Source organism: Triticum urartu, chromosome 3A, assembly GCF_056163025.1.
Source record: "Triticum urartu cultivar PI428250 chromosome 3A, HENAU_Tu73, whole genome shotgun sequence".
NCBI classification, from domain to species: Eukaryota; Viridiplantae; Streptophyta; class Magnoliopsida; order Poales; family Poaceae; genus Triticum; species Triticum urartu.
In genome coordinates, this window is record NC_141875.1 from 717,178,733 (window position 1) to 717,197,635 (window position 18,903).

Consider the following 18,903-nt stretch of genomic DNA (forward strand, 5'->3'; position numbering starts at 1 on the left):
TCTCCTCCCTCCTCTCCGGTGAGCTCCTCCTCCTCTCGGGTGAGCTCCTCCTCCCTCCGGCGACCTCCTCCTCCTCTCCGGCGATGTAGGTGAGCGCCTCTCCGGTGACCTCCTCCTCCTCTCCGGCGAACTCCTCTCCGGCAAAAGAACGTGCAAGATCCAAAAACAGGAACAAAATTTGAAATAATATCGTGCCAAAAAACAAGAAAAAAAACGAGCAAAAAATGGGCAAAAAATCACGATCCAGATCCAAATTCAAAATTCAAAAATAGCAATGGCGCACGGTGGGGGTTAGACTGTGCACCACTACTATTTTCCCGCCTTTAAAATTCAAATATACTAATGGCGCACCAGTGGCCTATACTAATGGCGCACCAGTGGCCTATACTAATGGCGCACCGTGGCCTATACTAATGGCGCACCAGAGGTGCGCCATTAGTACACCAGATACTAATGGCGCACCAGTGGTGCGCCATTAGTAAAAAATACTAGTTGCGTGATACGAATGGCGCACCAGTGATGCGCCATTAGTAGGCAAAACTGGTGCGCCATTAGTAGCCCTTTTCCTAGTAGTGTCAGGGTCTGAGAGGAGGAGCCCGGTGGTGCGGGTGCATCATGGTGATACGGCAGCGCAGCGGAGGCTCGCGTGCAGGGGCATCGTGCGCGGGCGCTATGGCCGGAGGCGGGGACGTACTTGGGCTATGGGAGGAGCTCCGACGTCGGGCGCCGCGGGTGTCTCTCGAGCAGCGCGCTCAAGTAGACGATGAAGGCTGGAGGAGGAAGGCACGATGGTGGAGAAAAAGGGGATCGAGAGGGAGTGGGACAGTGGGCGAGACTTGCGGGTCGAGCGTGCCTCTCTGGCGGCGGTGTGGGAGTATGTGAGGGAGAGATGGGATCGAGAGGGAGTGAGCGATGGCTAGGGTTAGAGCAGGGGAGAGGCTTGCTGGGCCGCAAGAGTTGGGCCTAGGGACCGGGCCGGCTGGATTCAACGAAAGAAGAGAAAATAAAGATCTCCCTCTTCCCTCCTTTCCATTAGAGAGAAGAACAACAACAAAGAAAGAAAAGAGAGAAAAGAAGATGGTAGGAGAAAGAATATATTCTCAAACTCAGAAAAATGAGTTTAATGCAAGAGAATAGGAGTGGGCATGGATGCAAGGTTTAGATTCAAACACATTTGAATTAAATTCAAATGGGTGAATAGGAAGTGGAGGTTTGGAAGGTCCAAAAATGTTTGGTTTTTTTAGAGGAGCCTCGATAAAAGAGATACAGAATTGTGGACAAGATTTGAAGGTCAAACTCGAAGTGAAAATAGGCATGAGGATTATTTTTGCACGTGTGTTATGGTGAATTACAAAACAAAGAAATATTGAATATAGCTCCCTACTATCGGGAGGATATGTTTTAAATAGAAACCACCATGTGAATTCCCTCGATTTAAATGGACCGAAGATCCATGCAATTTATTTAAGAGAGTTTTAGTTAGCTTTGAGAAAAGATGGCATGATGACATGATGCAATGACGAATGCAACGAACCAAACAAATCACACGACGAAACCCGGAAACCCTGGAAGGCACCTGAAGCTCCGGTCTTGGGGCGTCACATTTAGTTTGTCAACTGAATTGCTTGAGGACAAGCAAGGGTTTAAGCTTGGGGGAGTTGATACGTCTCCGTCGTATCTACTTTTCCAAACACGTTTGCCCTCGTTTTGGACTCTAACTTGCATGATTTGAATGAAACTAACCCGGACTGACGCTGTTTTCAGCAGAATTGCCATGGTGTTATTTATGTGCAGAAACAAAAGTTCTCAGAATGACATGAAACTTCACGGAACGTCTATCTGGAAATAATAAAAAATCCTTCCAAAAGATGAAGACCAGGGGGCCCACACACTAGCCACGAGGGTGGGGGCGTGCCTGCCCCCCTGGGCGCGCCCCCCTACCTCGTGGGCCCCCTGGAGCTCCTCCGACCTCAACTCCAGCTCTATATATTTTCTTTCGGGGAGAAAAAAATCAAGGAGAAGAATTCATCGCGTTTTACGATATGGAGCCGCCGCCAAGCCCTAAAACCTCTCGGGAGGGCTTATCTGGAGTCTGTTCGGGGCTCCGGAGAGGGGAATCTGTTGCCATCATCATCATCAACCTTCCTCCATCACCAATTTCATGATGCTCACCTCCGTGCGTGAGTAATTCCATCATAGGCTTGCTGGACGGTGATGGGTTGGATGAGATTTATCATGTAATTGAGTTAGTTTTGTTAGGGTTTGATCCCTAGTATCCACTATGTTCTGAGATTGATGTTGTTATGACTTTGCTATGCTTAATGCTTGTCAGTAGGGCCTGAGTGCCATCATTTCAGATCTGAACCTATTGTGTTTTCATCAATATATGAGTGTTCTTGATCCTATATTGCAAGTCTATAGTCACCTACTATGTGTTATGATCCGGCAACCCCGAAGTGATAATAATCGGGACCACTCCCAGTGATGACCGTAGTTTGAGGAGTTCATGTATTCACTATGTGTTAATGCTTTGGTCTGGTACTCTATTAAAAGGAGGCCTTAATATCCCTTAGTTTCCGCTAGGACCCCGCTGCGACGGGAGGGTAGGACAAAAGATGTCATGCAAGTTCTATTCCATAAGCACGTATGACTATATTCGAAATACATGCCTACATTACATTGATGAATTGGAGCTAGTTCAGTGTCACCCTAGGTTATGACTGTTACATGATGAACCGCATCCGGCATAATTCTCTATCACCGATCCATTGCCTACGAGCTTTCCATATATTGTTCTTCGCTTATTTACTTTTCCGTTGCTATTGCTATCATCACTAAAAAATACCAAAAACATTACTTTTGCTACCGTTACCTTTTGCTATCATCACCACTACTATCATATTACATTGCTACTAAATACTTTGCTGCAGATATTAAGTTTCCAGGTGTGGTTGAATTGACAACTCAGCTGCTAATACTTGAGAATTTTCTTTGGCTCCCCTTGTGTAGAATCAATAAATTTGAGTTGAATAATCTACCCTCAAAAACGGTTGCGATCCCCTATACTTGTGGGTTATCAGAGACCATCCACTTTCCCTGACCACCAGATACGGACATGGTTGCTTGAGTGGAAAGGAGATGAGAACTTGAGCGCTGGAGCTTGAGATCGAAAAGGCGGTGACAGAGAGAGAGCGTGAGGAGAGGAAGAGGGATTCCTAATCCCCTTATATAGGCAGCAGATATTAAAGCGCCTCCTCACTCTCCTTAGGATTCGCCTATTCCCTAGGGCTGTATAAACAGCACGGTTGAGTTACCCATGCCCGCATTGATGAGAATCCCGCAATAAGGGGGCACGATCTCTGTTTCGACAAGACGTTCCAATAGCAACCGTGTCTCGAAGCGTGTGATGGTAGAAGAAAAACGGTTCAAAATTATAACCGGACAGACATAATATCGTGTTGGAAAAAAGCTGTCAACAGATTAGATTTGTGCAAATATTATATTCTCGCTACGGTTGTGTATGGTGTCCGTAACAGGTCAGGATACTATCATTGCATCTGAAGACTATCTTGGAGTTCGGAGAAAGGGGAACCCGCCTTGCAATGCCGAAGACAATATACGTGTCGGACTCCTCTTCATTGAAAGCCAGGTTCAGGGGCTACTGAGGGAGTCCTGGACTAAGGGGTCCTCGGACGTCCGACATGTTATCCATGGGCCGAACTGATGGGCTGTGAAGAAATGAAGGCCGAAGATGGCACCGTGTCCGGATTGGACTCTACTTGGCGTGGAAGGCAAGCTTGGCGACCGAAGATTCCTTTTTATGTAACCGACTCCATGTAAACCCTAGATCCCCTTGGTGTCTATATAAACCGAAGGGGATAGTCCGGAAAGGATACCACATATACTCATTACCATACTCATATACGCTAGACTTTTAGGGTTTAGCCATTACGATCTCGTGGTAGATCAACTCTGGTAATACTCATATTCATCAAGATCAATCAAGCAGCAAGTAGGGTATTACCTCCATAGAGAGGGCCCGAACCTGGGTAAACATCGTGTCCCATGTCTCCTATTACCATCGATCATAGACGCACAGTTCGGGACCCCCTACCCGAGATTCGCCGGTTTTGACACCGACAGCTGGCCAATCCGGTGGTAGTGCGTAAGGCAAATGGGAAGTGGAGGCTGTGTATTGATTACACGGACATCAATAAGGCTTGCCCAAAAGATCCTTTCCCATTGTCGCGCATTGACCAGATTGTAGATTCCACAGCTGGGTGTGATCTGTTATCATTCCTTGACGCTTACTCAGGGTACCACCAGATCTTCATGACAAGAGAAGACGAAGAGAAGGCGACATTCATCACCCCATGTGGTACGTACTGTTTTATACGGATGCCTTTCCGATTGAAGAGTGCTGCCTCAACGTTTGCAAGAGCAGTCCAAATTGGTTTTGAACCCCAGCTGCATAGAAATATGGAAGCTTATATGGATGACATAGTGGTCAAAACCAAGGACAGAGCAACACTCATACCGGATTTAGAAGGTACGTTTGCGAACCTGCGCGGGATCAACCTCAAGCTGAACCCTGAGAAGTGTGTCTTCGGCATTCCGTCCGGCAAGCTTCTCGGGTTCTTTGTGTTGCAGCGTGGGATCGAGGTGAATCCAGACAAGATCAAGGCCATTCAGCAAATTGAGGCGCCAAGGCGGCTTAAGGATGTGCGTTAGCTTGCTGGCTGCGTTGCCGCCATGAGATGATTCATCTCCAAGTCCGCCGAGCGCACCCTTCCCTTTTTCAAGATTTTGAAAAAAGGCGGGCTTAATGGAGTGGACCCCAGAGGCCGAAGCAGCGCTGCAAGATTTGAATAAATACCTCTCCTCCATGCTAATACTAGTTACGCCTAAACCACAAGAGCCGTTGCTGCCGTACCTAGAGGCAACAAATCAAGTGGTCAGTGTTGCGCTAGTGGCGCAGAGAGAGGTTGACGCAGAAGTGATAGCAAAAATGGAGCATGGCGCCATTGGGGCAGGGGTGACACAACCAACTGAAGTGGTGCCGAAGAAGAAGATGATGCAGCAACCGGTCTACTTTGTTAGCTCCCTCTTGAAGGGGGATAGATCAAGCTACTCCAGTGTGCAGAAAATGCTCTTCAGCATCCTTATGGCCTCGAGGAAGCTACGTCATTACTTCCAAGCACACGAGATCACCGTAGTCAGCCTCCTCCCTTTGCAACGGATACTGCATAACCCAGATGCGACCGGGAGGATTGTAGAATGGGCACTGGAACTGTCTAGTTTTGGTCTTAAGTTTGAGAGCACTTCGACGATCGAAAGCAGAGTCTTGGCGGAGTTCATTGCAGAATGGACCACGACACCCGACGAAGAAGTTCTAGAGACTGCTCTCCCCGGCAAGGAGCCAAGTTGCAACTGGATCATGTACTTTGATGGGACTTTCTCGCTGCAAGGAGCCGGTGCTGGTGTACTGCTTGTCGCACCCACCGGAGAGCACCTCAAGTACGTTGTCCAGAGGCACTTTCCCAGGGAGATGTCGACAAGCAACACTACCGAGTATGAGGGACTGTTTGCCGGTCTGAGGATCGCAGCAGACCTCGGAATCAAGAAACTCATCTTAAGGGGTGACTCGCAGCTTGTTGTCAAGCAAGTCAACAAAGATTAATAGAGTCCATTGAAGGAGGCCTACGTAGATGAAGTGAGGAAGCTGGAGGAGCGCTTTGACGGTATACAAGCGCTGCATGTTCCCCGAGTGGAGAACGACATCACTGGCTACCTATCGAAACATGCTGCCCTCAAACTACCTGTGGAACCAGGTACTTTTGTGCTTCGATTAACTCAGCCATCCGTTCAACCATCAATAGAGAAAGACAAGAGAAGGAAATCAGTACACGGCAAGTACATTCCCGCCGAGCTCCTTGGGGCCGCCGGCGAGGATGTTGTCGGAGACTCTGAGCCTGCTGTGGGGCAACAGACTCCGGCAGGGCGTCAAGCCCTAGCCGTGGAGACAACCACTCCCACGGCAGAAGAGATGCCTTTGTCCCATGCCGTCGAGCCTCAGGCCCCGGCATGGGCGCAACATACCATTCAATTTATCCAAACAGGGGAGGTTCCTAAGGAGCAGGAAGAAGCAAAAAAAGTAGCCTGTCGGTCTGCCATGTATCAGTTCGTCGATGACATTCTATACAGAAAAAGGCCGAATGGTGTGAAATTGAAGTGCATTCCCCGGAAGGAAGGACTGGAGCTGTTGGCGGAGATACATGGAGGCATATGTGGCTCCCACATAGGGTCGAGAGCCCTTGACGGCAAGGCATTCCGGCAAGGTTTCTTCTGGCCCACCGCCCTCCAGGATGCGGCGGCGCTAGTAAACAAGTGTGAAGCATGCCAGTTCCATTCAAAGAAGCTTCATCAACCGGCACAAGCTCTCCAAACGATCCCTCTCTCCTGGCCATTCTTGGTCTGGGGGCTCGACATACTGGGCCCCTTTCCCCGTGTTGTCGGGGGCTTTGAGTACTTGTACGTCGTAATCGACAAGTTCACAAAGTGGCCAGAGGTGGAAGCAGTGAGGAAGGTGACAGCGCAATCAACCGTCAAGTTCTGCAAGGGACTAGTCTGTCGTTTTGGCGTACCAAACAGAGTCATCACCGACAACGGCACGCAGTTCATGAGCTGCACCTTCATGAAGTACATCCAGGACCTCGGCAGCAAGGTATGTTTTGCTTCTGTTGCACATCCACGGAGCAACGGCCAAGCTGAGAGGGCCAATGAAGAAGTGTTGCGAGGCCTCCGGATGAAGACTTTTGGCAGGCTACACAAGTGCGGAAGACGCTGGATTGATGAATTGCCGACGGTTCCTTGGTCAATCAGAACGACGCCAAATTGAGCCACCGGCCAGACACCCTTCTCCCTCGTTTACGGGGCAGAAGTAGTTCTCCCCACGGAACTCACATACGGGTCACCCCGAGTGCTCGCCTATGATGAGCTTGAGCAAGAGCAATTCCGTCAAGACGACGCAATGCTCCTCGAGGAAGATCGTCTTCGGGCGGCTGTACGAGCAGCGCGCTACCAGGAAGCCTTGCGCCGCTATCGTAGACGCAAGATTCATGCCCAAAGCTTTGAGGAAGGCGAGCTTGTTCTTCGGCGCGTTCAGTCGGCCAAGAATTCCAAGAAGTTGACACCGAAGTGGGAAGGCCCTCATCGGGTAATACGAGTCACCAGGCCCGGCGCAGTCCACCTGGAGACCGAAGATGGCATTCCAGTGAGCAACTCCTAGAACATCAAACATCTTCGCGAGTTTTACACATAAGGCGCGGTTGCCAGGCCTCCCGGAAAGCCACCCTTTTGTACAAGCCTTCCTGACACGGCATGTAACCCTTTGTACAAAGCCAGGCGCAGAACCTGAGCATAAATAAATGAAGCGCTGGCGCCCTAAGTTTTAGCATGCATGCTAGATTGAGTCTCTCCCTCGGTTAGGGTTGATAGTGCCTAGCAGCGACTAACCCCTAGCGTATGAGGTCAAGTATGCGTCTTTCTGTTCTTTCCCGTCCTTTTTAGGTTCACAGGATGCATGAACATCTCTGATGAGCTGTTTGGAGGAAAGAGGACACGACAACGTCCCGACGTCGGCAAGCCAAGGTTGCCGGGGGCTGCAAACCCCAAAGGTCCGACCACAACAAGCCAAAGTCGCCGGGGGCTGCTGATCCAGATAAGTCTTTTATCCCCTAGTATGCATTCCTGTATGAAATTGGGGCGTATGAAACCTCATTTATTCCTAAACCACCGTGCTCCCCTTTTCATGTGCCCAAAAAATATCCCCTGGGCCAAAACTTGGTTATAGTGCGACGGCGAGGGAGCAAACGGGACGCCTAAAACTTACTTCACCCCTGCCTCGGCCAAGAGCGGGAGTGTGGTCATGATTGAAGTAGGGAAACAACAAGGTCTATTGCAGGGTGTCGGTGTTTATCTTAAAAATAACAAGGATTCGTTCCTTGGCGCGGGCCTCGCTCACGCACAAAGAACCCGGCAAGCCCCCTTTTTCATTCATACGTTCCAAACAGGTATAGTTCGTACGGAATGCAGGCATGAGCGAGGGGATTACAGCATTTAAATCTTACAATGGCCCGTAGGCTTACAGACTAAAAAGAGATAAGGTGCCCGTAATCCCTTTCTTGTCCCTCTCCTCAGGAAACAGAACAAGACAACAGGAGGGCAAAAAGAGCGCCTAGACAAGCCACGAGCAGCAGAAGGCACCAGGAGAACATCCCGGGGGCTGCCCCAAAGAGAGTCTGGTGATGATGCTGCCGGGAGAAGAGCTGGAAGATGAGGCAGCGGGCCGGCAATATGCGACGAAGGTGTCGGTGCCCGCGTACTCCGACTTGATGGCCCACCACCCGCCTGCTTCGTCTTCTCCGGCCTCCCAAGCCAGCCGCCCGAGGAGGCGACCCCGATAAGTTCAAGGAGCTGGCGCTGAAGATGGAGGTGCTACCGGCGTCGCTTGGAGATGGCGCGTCCAATGCCTAGTCGGACCCGTCATCCTCCCGCCTGCTACCCTCGTTGTAGCTGTCACTGTCCTCCTCGTTACTCTCACTCGAGGAGGAATCTTCGTCATCGGAGGAGCTTTCCATGCAGCACTTCAGGCGAGCCCCTCCGTAAGGCTGTGGACATGAGCAAAAGTCTTCCATGCATGACGAAGATACATGACATGAGGGGCGGGGAAGTCGGCGTTAACCCGCATGCGGCCATTCCCGCAGCCCCTCATGTGCAGCCTCAGAGTCTGTGATGGGTCAAGCTCCATCTCCCGAGCAAATGGAGTGGGGAGTCGAAGATGGTGGCGCACTGGTCGGTGCAGCCTGATGAAGAACTCCCGAGGCTGGTCCCCGACGTGGCCCTCCATTGGGAGAGGGGTCGCTAGCGGATGCGAGGACGATGCACTGCCCTGTCCTCCTCTTCCGCGAGCCCCACGTTGACCTCTCCCTTGTCCCCTCCCCCTTCCTCTCGTGGCTGGTGTCAGTGTCAAAACCGGCGGATCTCGGGTAGGTTTAGCAGTAGCACACTTTGAGTAGCGGCGCTCCTGATATTAGCAACATTGCAGTTTAGCAAGTATGCTACTACTATCTATGGTTGGCTGTCGGTGTCAAAACCGGCGGATCTCGGGTAGGGGGTCCCGAACTGTGCGTCTAGGCCGGATGGTAACAGGAGGTAGGGAACACGATGTTTCACCAAGGTTCGGTCCCTCTTGATGGAGGTAAAACCCTACGTCCTGCTTGATTAATATTGATGATATGGGTAGTACAAGAGTAGATCTACCATGAGATCAAGGAGGCTAAACCCTAGAAGCTAGCCTAGGGTATGATTGTTGTATATGGAGTTGATTGCCTACGGACTACAACCCTCCGGTTTATATAGACACCAGATAGTGTTAGGGTTACATAGAGTTGGTTACAATGGTAGGAGATCTTGAATATCCGCATGCCAAGCTTGCCTTCCACGCCAAGGAAAGTCCCATCTGGACACGGGACGAAGTCTTCAATCTTGTATCTTCATAGTCCATGAGTCCGGCTGAAGGTATAGTCCGGCTACCCGAACACCCCCTAATCCAGGACTCCCTCAGCTGGCTTCGCCACCATGAGCTCCTGGGGAGGAGGGGCGCGCTGTCGAGCAGAAACCCTCAACGCCACCGTCGAAGTACTGCCGCACCCTCCCGCCATAGGAGAAGAAAGGGAGGAGCCAAGATGGGAGAAGATGGATGATAGAAGATTGAGGAGCACCACCCTCCCCCTCCCCTTCTAATAAAGGGGCGGGGTCAGAGCTTGGCTGAGCCCGCTCAACCAATCCAGCCATGGGGAGGGGCGAAAGGAATCAGGACCGACCCGCGGCCCCAATCAGCGGCGCCCGGCCCCCCACCCCAACACAGAGACCCGCGCCTTCTACGTCTGCCGCCTACCCTCCCGGATGCATGGGGAACACGTGGTGAACGAGTCAGGGCCCGGATGGCAAGTGAAACGGCCATTTTCGCTCCCTGTGATCAGGGGGCGTGGGAATCGTAATGGCCATGACCCAGGTCCACTTAGTAAATGAGCCGCGCCTCTGCAACTTCCTCCTTTTTTAAGAGAGAGAGAGAGAGAGAGAGAGAGAGAGAGACGCAGACCGCCTCTTTACTATAAGACCCGTGGGATGACGCAAGCAGGCCACGATCGCCCTACGCATGACCCCCACGTCACACATTCAACGCAAGCCGTGGGGAAGCGTAACGGGCGAGGAAGTTACTGCAATAAGAAGAATTCGCCCCCGCCTGCCCGTGCACCATTCTGGGCCTAGCCCAACAACGCACCGCACTTATGTGTGGCCCAGGCCTGGGGGCTCCTGTCGGTGTATGAAAGTAGGGGCGCTCCTTTATAACCCTTACTTGTGCACGGTCAGTGAGAGCCACGCCTACGACCACACCTAGCAGGGCAGGGGAAGAAAGACGGAGCACAAGGCCAACAGAACAACGCCAAGACCAAAGACACAAGGAGCAAAGGGGCGAAGAAGGCTCCCCCGGCAAGACCCTTGTCGGGGCGGCCTCGGCAGAGCCGACAAGAGCCTTGTCGGGGCAGCTCGCCCAACACCAGCAGAGCGCGCAACCCTTGAGCCCAAGGGCTCCAACACTATCAACCACATTGGGACCAAGGCTCAAGAAATGCCTCCTCAGTGGCATGCATATCTTTGTCAAGATCATAGATACACGAGATCACATGAGGACTAGAAGACAATGATCCTCAGCAAGATCCTTGCCGAGGAGATCCATAAGACCCCCAGCAAGATCCTTGCCGGGGACGACCGTGATGAACACGGCAAGACCCTTGCTGGGGCCCCGGCAAGACCCTTGCTGAGGATGCCTACGGGTCCACCGTCACACCCGCACCAATCAGGACTCCGTCGCCGTTCAGCTGCCAGCCCGACCAAATGGGCAAGCACCTGCGTGTCAACACGCGGCTTCCAGGCCAACTCAGAAACCACCTGCGTGGTGGCATGCAGATCTTCATGAAGACCCTACCACCACGCCATCTCAGCAGCCTGCCTGTCTACATGGCACTTCATGCATCGCTGGCCTGGGCGCGTGTTGAAGCGAGGCGGGGCGACGACGGACGGGAGACGGGCCTCGTTCCCGTCCCCAATAAAGCAAGGGGACACCTAAGCTCGCGTACTGTATACCTTTCCACGGGCGATAAGCTCGCGTACTGTACACCTTTCCACCTCCTGTATGCTACTGTGCATCCCCTTTTCGACTATAAAAGGAGGCCCGAGGCATACTAGAGAAGGATTCGGCTCTTTTGAACTACGCATCCACCATAGCTAGTTCGAGAGATTAAGAACTCTCTCTAATACATACCAAAGCAGGACTAGGGTATTACGCATCCTCGCGGCCCGAACCTGTGTAAACGATTTCTGTGTTGACTCCTAAACCTGCTCTACTCACAACCCCGCGCCCCGCCAACCGTAGAAGGGATTCCAGTGATCCCATAGGTGTCATTTCCCCGACAGTGCAGATGGAAAGCTGGGGATGAAATATCACTTGGTGCAGAAGGATAGCTAGGCAAGCAAACTTCATAGTTCACCGAGGCAAAGACTCATTTGAAATCAAAATTTTCACTTGTAGAATGATGTTGTTTACATACGCCTAATTACTCGGTATGATATATTCGTCTTTAGCTGTACTACAAGTATTTTCTTACTTCTTCCTTCCTTCCAATTGTTAGTCACTATGAAATGTGGACGCTTTACCTTCAGCCACACAAATTCTTGATAGTTTATGGAAAAAAATATCAACATTTGATATGAAACAAAACTAGAACTTCAAGTATTTTGGATCGCTTGGATAGAAGCAGTCACGCGTCACCTCAGCCCACCATTGCTCCACACTCCTAGAGTTTAGTCTATTAAGCTTCTGCTTAGCCAAGTGATGTTTTTCTTTGTGTCCAAAACCTCATCTATATAGCATATACTAATTTGGAGTCCACGGTAAGTAAGGTAGTATTTAGTCTGATGCTTATTATTACTTCATGAAACTCAATTTTGTCATATACTTGTAAATATTATGGCCAGAAAGACTAGCCAGGAATGAGGTTGAGATACACACATGGAACATAATAAATGTTACTATACCATCTATCGGTGTATTACCTATGTATTTACTTTCATAATTCATTTTAGAGTTTCACACACGAGCCCTTTGCGTAAGGTATCTTGCAAGAAGGTTGTTCATAAGAGAAATTTTGCTGTTTGGTGTTATGAATAACATATGGGCCATACTTTGATAATAATATATTACCTCTGTGTTCACTTCCATAATTCATTCTAGGTTTCATACAATCTATCCCATTGCACAATGTTTTTTGCAAAAGAGTTGTTCATAAAAACAACAATTATTGTTTAGTATTATGAATAACATGAAGGACCATACTTCCATCCAAGATGGGATGTATGTTATGAACATTGATAGTAATATGATACATCCATGACACTGACGCTAAATGTCGTAAGACTAAAAGAATACCACACATGTGCGGCACTGCATTTTGTCACATTGGAGAAACCCGCATGGAAAATTCCATTATGATGGATTTTGAAGTCGTTTGATTTTGATCATCTGACACTTGCAACTTTCCTCCGAAAACTGAAGTGACTGAAATAACGTTCACATGCCATAAGGAACAAGCAACAAACTTATTGGTGATCATACATTTTGATGTATGTAGTTCAATAAATGTTGTTGCAAGTAGTGGATTTATCTATCTTCAGAAACGACTCAAATAGACATATGGATATTTACTTGATGAGACGTAAGTTTGGATCTTTTGAAATCATTCGAATGGTTTTCAAAAATGAAGTATAAGTTATTGTAACAAGAAAATTATGTTTCTACAATTCGATTGCATAAAGGAATATTTGTGTTACAAGTTTAGCGAATGTCTGATGAGTTGTGAAAGGGGTTTCATAACTTGCACTTCCCGGAACACCACTACAAGTGGAAAGTCCGTGAAGATGTAATCGAACCATTCATGAGATGGTATGATCAAAGATGACGTAAATAAATTTGCCATTATCCCATTTAAAAAGTGATGCTTTAGAGACTGTGGCTTCTACACTGAAAAGAGCTCCATCAGGTCTGTTGAAATGACGCCATGGTATTGCACGCCCAACCATGTTATATCCTTTCGTAATATTTGGAATATGGGGCTTATGTAAAAGGTTACAAACCTATTCCAAATCAGACAAGTGCTACTTTGTAGGTTTTCCCAAGTCATTGGGTATTCCCCCACCACTATACCGAGGCAAAGGTTTTTGCCACAAAACGGTATGCTTTTAAAGAGAATTGTTCTTGCAAAAGGTGAGAGGGAGGACAGTGCAACTCGGCGAGATAACCAGTATCTTCGTCATCAGATCAAAGGAAAGGAACCTTGGAAGTGATTCCGAAGTTTCCTATTGCAACAGATACGGAAGTCTCTACAATAAAATGTATGGACTTCGGTCGAACTTGCAGCTGAACCACGTAGGTATGGCTCGTGCAAACCTCTCAGGTGCACAAATGAGATATTGTTGTTAGACAACAATATACCTAAGATACACAAGGAAGCGTTGATGGGCCCTGACTCCAGAATTGGCTAAATGCCAATGCTATCCGAGATAGTTTCCATATAAGTGATTCAAGATTAAAAACAGAGAAAAGTATGTTTTTGGTCCCACAAGTTCCCAGAAAGTATAGACTTGGCCCCTCAAGATTTTTTGGTATACATTTGGTCCCTCAAGTTTCAAAACCGGATATATTTGGTCCTAAACCAGATTTTCAGGGCGTTGACCGGGTCAAAACCGCCTGATGAACAGTAAATATGATTTTTTTTCAAAAAAAATCAAAAAATTCTGAAATTTTTTGGGGTTCATTATGCTAACATGCGCACAGTGCGACCAAATTTTTGTGCTTTTTCAACACACGAGGAGCTCATGGCAAAAAACAAAAATATCTGCCAATGAATAGTAAATTCGAAAAAAATCAAAACAAAATAAAAAATTCTGAAATTTTTGGGGTCCATTATGCTTACATGCGGAAGGTGTGATCGAAATTTTGTCACGAAATGACATCGAAAGGTCTCTAGAAAAAAAAACAACTTTTGGCATTTTTGCGAGGTAAAATTTTTTTTTTGCCACGAGCTTGTCGAGTGTAGAAAGACCACACAATTTTGGTCGCACCTTTCGCATGTAATCATATTAGACCCAAAATAAATTCAGATTTTGTTGATTTTCTTTCGAATTTACTATTCATCAGGCAGATGTATTTGTTTTTTCTTGCCATGAGCTCCTCGAGTGTCAAAAAAGCATGGAAATTTGGTCGCACCTTGCGCATGTAAGCATATTGAACCACAAAAAATTTCAGAAAATTTTGAAGTTTTTTTGAAAAAAAAATTGAATGTATTGTTCATCGGGCGGTTTTGACCCGGTCAACGCCCTCAAAATCTGGTTTAGGACCAAATTTATCCGGTTTTGAAACTTGGGGGACCAAATGTATATCAAAAAAATTTAAGGGACCAAGTCTATACTTTCTAGGAACTTGAGGGACCAAAAACGTAATTTTCTCTATATATTATGCACTAGCCCGACCAGATGCACGGATTGATGACAAGTATATTAAATTGCAATGCACAAAAGATTGTTAAGTACAATATTACTTTATTTAAGAATAGCTATAAGTCTTTTATGTAGAATTCAGCAAATATTTTTGGAGACTAATTCTTGGAATAGGTGTCAGGAGAGTTGTCGGGAGAGGAGTAAGTGGTAGCCATGCCATTGCAAGAGAAGGTTGCTAGCCTCTGGAGAAGATGAAATGGTAGGGCATGTGAATTTGTTCCACCTAGGCCAAGAGACTCGAGAGCTCCTGGAGAAGCAGCAGACCAAAGTGTATCAGGCGTCAAACAAGATGAACCATGGCGAGGGGATAAGGACAAAGGAGGGAATTATTCTTGACGGTTTCCTACGATAACAACGGGTGTGGAAGAGGAGTTTTTTCACAGGGAGAAAGAGGGGGTGACAAATAGTTGTACCTGTACCGATGGCATTAGACCGCAGGTGGGCGGCAAAGGGATGAGCTGGTCGATCCTGATATGGGATGAACTCGAATAGGGTCTGGGGTCTGATACGCCACCAACCCGTTGCTTGTTCCTCTACACGGCAACCTCATTCAGGATTTAGGAGGCACCTCGAACCCTATAGTAACACCAAGAACTTCCAGCGAGAGCGACACTTGAGACGACGACGACGCACAGCGGTTGTCCGATCGAATACTTCCCAAAGTAACACACGGACGCAAAGCTAAAGGGTCTCACGTACGTGCAAGCTAGCCTCCTAAGGAAGAAGCCTAGTTGCTGATTTGATCGCTATTGTGTCTACCTAGTTAGCACGCTATCTAGATCAAGTCGCCGGCAAAACTCGGTGTCGGGACTGGCAAATAGATTAGGGATTTAGGTCATATTATAGGTTGGATTGCGCACGATGATGGTGATTATGGATTGGAGAGGCTGCGAGAGATATTTTTTGATACTGGAAATTTTTTATGGCAGCCCAAGGTGAGAGAATCAGTGCATGGGATAGATGGCCAGGACTCTAACCATGAGGTACCGCACCGGACGGATGTGAATGTTTATTTTGTAGATCTGATGGACAACTTTTTAACTTTCTAGGATTAACGTGGTAACTCGTACAGTGCTTCCAATTAGTAAACATAAGTTCTTTACGATGTGTATATATACCTATCTTTATACCAACTAGAGATATTGTAACCATATTCCTCATAAAGTATATAATGAGGAACGGTGGCCTACTGAGCGGCACTGTACAACACAACTCCACGCACCATAATGCCTTTCGGCCCCAATAATTCGGTTATGGAGAGCTCCACAATGGCATAGTGGGGCCAATAGAAAATGATTGAGATGATAAAAACGAATTATGGGAGAAAAACAAACGTAAATATAAAATAGGACTAACTAAACATGTTTCGCCCGTTGCAAAAACTGTAGTTGTAATTAATCAGTTTGCTGATAAGTTACATGCTTAAAAGAATAGGCTTGGCGCTCGGCCTCGTTGTGGTCGGTGTCTTCCCTGGGGGCGTGTTTACGTTCTCGATTATGGTGTTTGCCCCTAACTTGGATTACGAGCTCATCGCGACTCTTTCCTCGCTTGAAAAGGGCACGTTGCCATTGCAGAGGTTGGTCAACACCAACGAAAACCTGGTCAGCTTGATGATAGAAGAGTGACCTTGATCGCGGCGGTTTGCATGATGGTAAATACATTATTTAGCATAAACAGATGATTCCTTACCGAGAGAATTGATCTACGACAAGGGATGGTCCAGCCCGACTGAGCCGACCATGCTTGCAGCAGAACGATGATTGTCCGGGATTTATACATGCATGGTCCACAAATAAAATTGTGTGAATTCAATGGCCACCCACTATTTACCTGAATACTCGTGGCTAGATCTATCCACTATAATAATTGTGATTATAGGCCCATAAGCCTTTTAATTGAATTGCATCTGATCGTCCCACCAAATAAGTGAGCATAAGCGCTGCATCTAGTTTGGAAGACGTACATTGCACCCTGCAAATATTTCTACAACTTTAAATGCAACGGGATCATCTAGGACCATGTAACAGCTCGATCTTCTCCGGCTTGGACCGCGCTTCTTTACTGTCGTAAACCGCCGGGTAAATTTCCATAAACCAACTTGACTTGGATCTTATATGTATACTACTCCCTCCTATCCGAAAAGACTGTCGTAGGATATACCGGCGACAACTATGTGGTGAATAAAAAATATTCACTCGCTAGCCTCTATACTTACAGCAGCACAAACGGCCAATGTGGTCACGGGTAAAAACATCCGAGCCCACCGACACAACCCGGGGATATATGCATGGTCCGAGACGGTGCATAGTGGTGCACACCAGAGCGGACGACATAAATAGAACCCAACCCCGCCAGGAACGAGCTACTAGATATGACATTAAGTCTGTGAATTTAATCCCATCTAGATCCACCCACTATTTAACCTAGAATTCACGTATAGATCCACCCACTATTATCTCACAACCATCAGACTGCCAATATCTCTCTAAATCATTAAATACCTCTTTTTCTGTAGGTTGGATAATTTATTGCAGACCCATTGATTGTTACCGCGCTACCAATAAGCCTTTGAATTTAGTTGGATATAGTCCCACCATATAATTGAACATAACAGCTTGAACTGGTATGCAACACGTACATACTGTACTCTGATAATACTCTCCATATTTGAATGCAGTGCTATGGCATATTACTTCGTAATCTCAAGAATCATTCAAGATACTCCCTCCATTCCCTTATACAAGACCACAAACTCATATTACAGATGCCAAGGTAAAATTTAGTGACTGCTTTAAAAGCCAACTTTTCTTTTCGTTAACCGGAATCATTAATATGCCTGCATGCATAAAAAGAAAGAACGTGAAGGAAGTAGCACAGTATCATTATTTGCAGGGTGCAATGTACGTCTTCCAAACATGGCAGCGCGTATGCTCACTGTTGCCATTACACAGAGGTTGATATTCGCTCGCTCGGACCTATACTTCCAGCTCAAAAAAGTACAGTGTGGTGACGGGTCAAAACATCCGAGCAAATAATTCACAGTTGTCATTAATATTCGCTCGCTCGGATCTATACTTCCAGCTCAAAAAAGTACAGTGTGGTGACGGGTCAAAACATCCGAGCCGACCATGCCTCCACCACCGACCAATAGAGCTCAGGGATATATGCATGGTCCAAGACGATGAAGAGTGGCACACAGCAGAGCAGACGACAAAAATAGAAGCCAACCCCGCCATGAACGAGCTACTAGCTGTGACATTAAGTCTGTGTATTCAATCGCATCTAGCTTCACCCACTATTTAACTTAGGATTGACCTCTAGATCCACCCACTATTATCTCACAACCATCATGCTGCCAGTATCTCTCTAAATTATTAAAAAACTTTTTTTGTTAGGTTGGATAATAAGATTGTTATTATAGACCCATTGATTGTTGCGACACTACCAACAAGCCTTTTAAATAAATTGGATCTAGTCGCACCAAATAATTGAACATAAAAGCTACAACAGCTACAGCTAGTTTGGAAGACGTACATTATTTCGCGGGTGTATGTTGTTAATATGTCTCCTTATCTAGGACCACGTAACCATGTCGTGATGTTCAATACATACAATAATCACTAACATAATTTTCCTGAGCTCGCTACTTTAATGTCGCAATTGCCCGATACAGTTTCATAAACCTACTTGACTTTGATTTCTACATGTATGCAGTAATAGGATACAACCCTATACTAAGATTGGTTATGTTCAACATGGAGATTGGCGTGTTTGGTGATGCATCACAAAAAACAGCTAAGAAAACTGTAAAAATGTACGAGAACATAGAGTACAAACAAAGATATAATAATGAACTAATCTTAAAGCTAAAAAATAACATAATCATTCTAAGATTTCTAAAAGGAACCCAAATGATACCATTGATTGTGAAAGTTTATCTCAAACTATCCAAATGAGTACGTGAAGTCATCATCAATTTACCTGCTAGTGGTCCAACCCGAGTGCACTCGCTGCGGGCTGACAGCATGCAGGCACGAAGGTTTCACAGCTCCACGCCTATTGCTGGGCCACATGCTAAATGATAAGCAAGAATACTTTGCTCATTTCGCAGTATTCGTACTCGTACCAGAAACAACATCTTGTTCCGTTGAAATATTTCATCTACATTTATCAGTATCTTAGAATTACTACAGGTTAATTGGTCTCTAGCTGCGTTCAGTTGTCCAT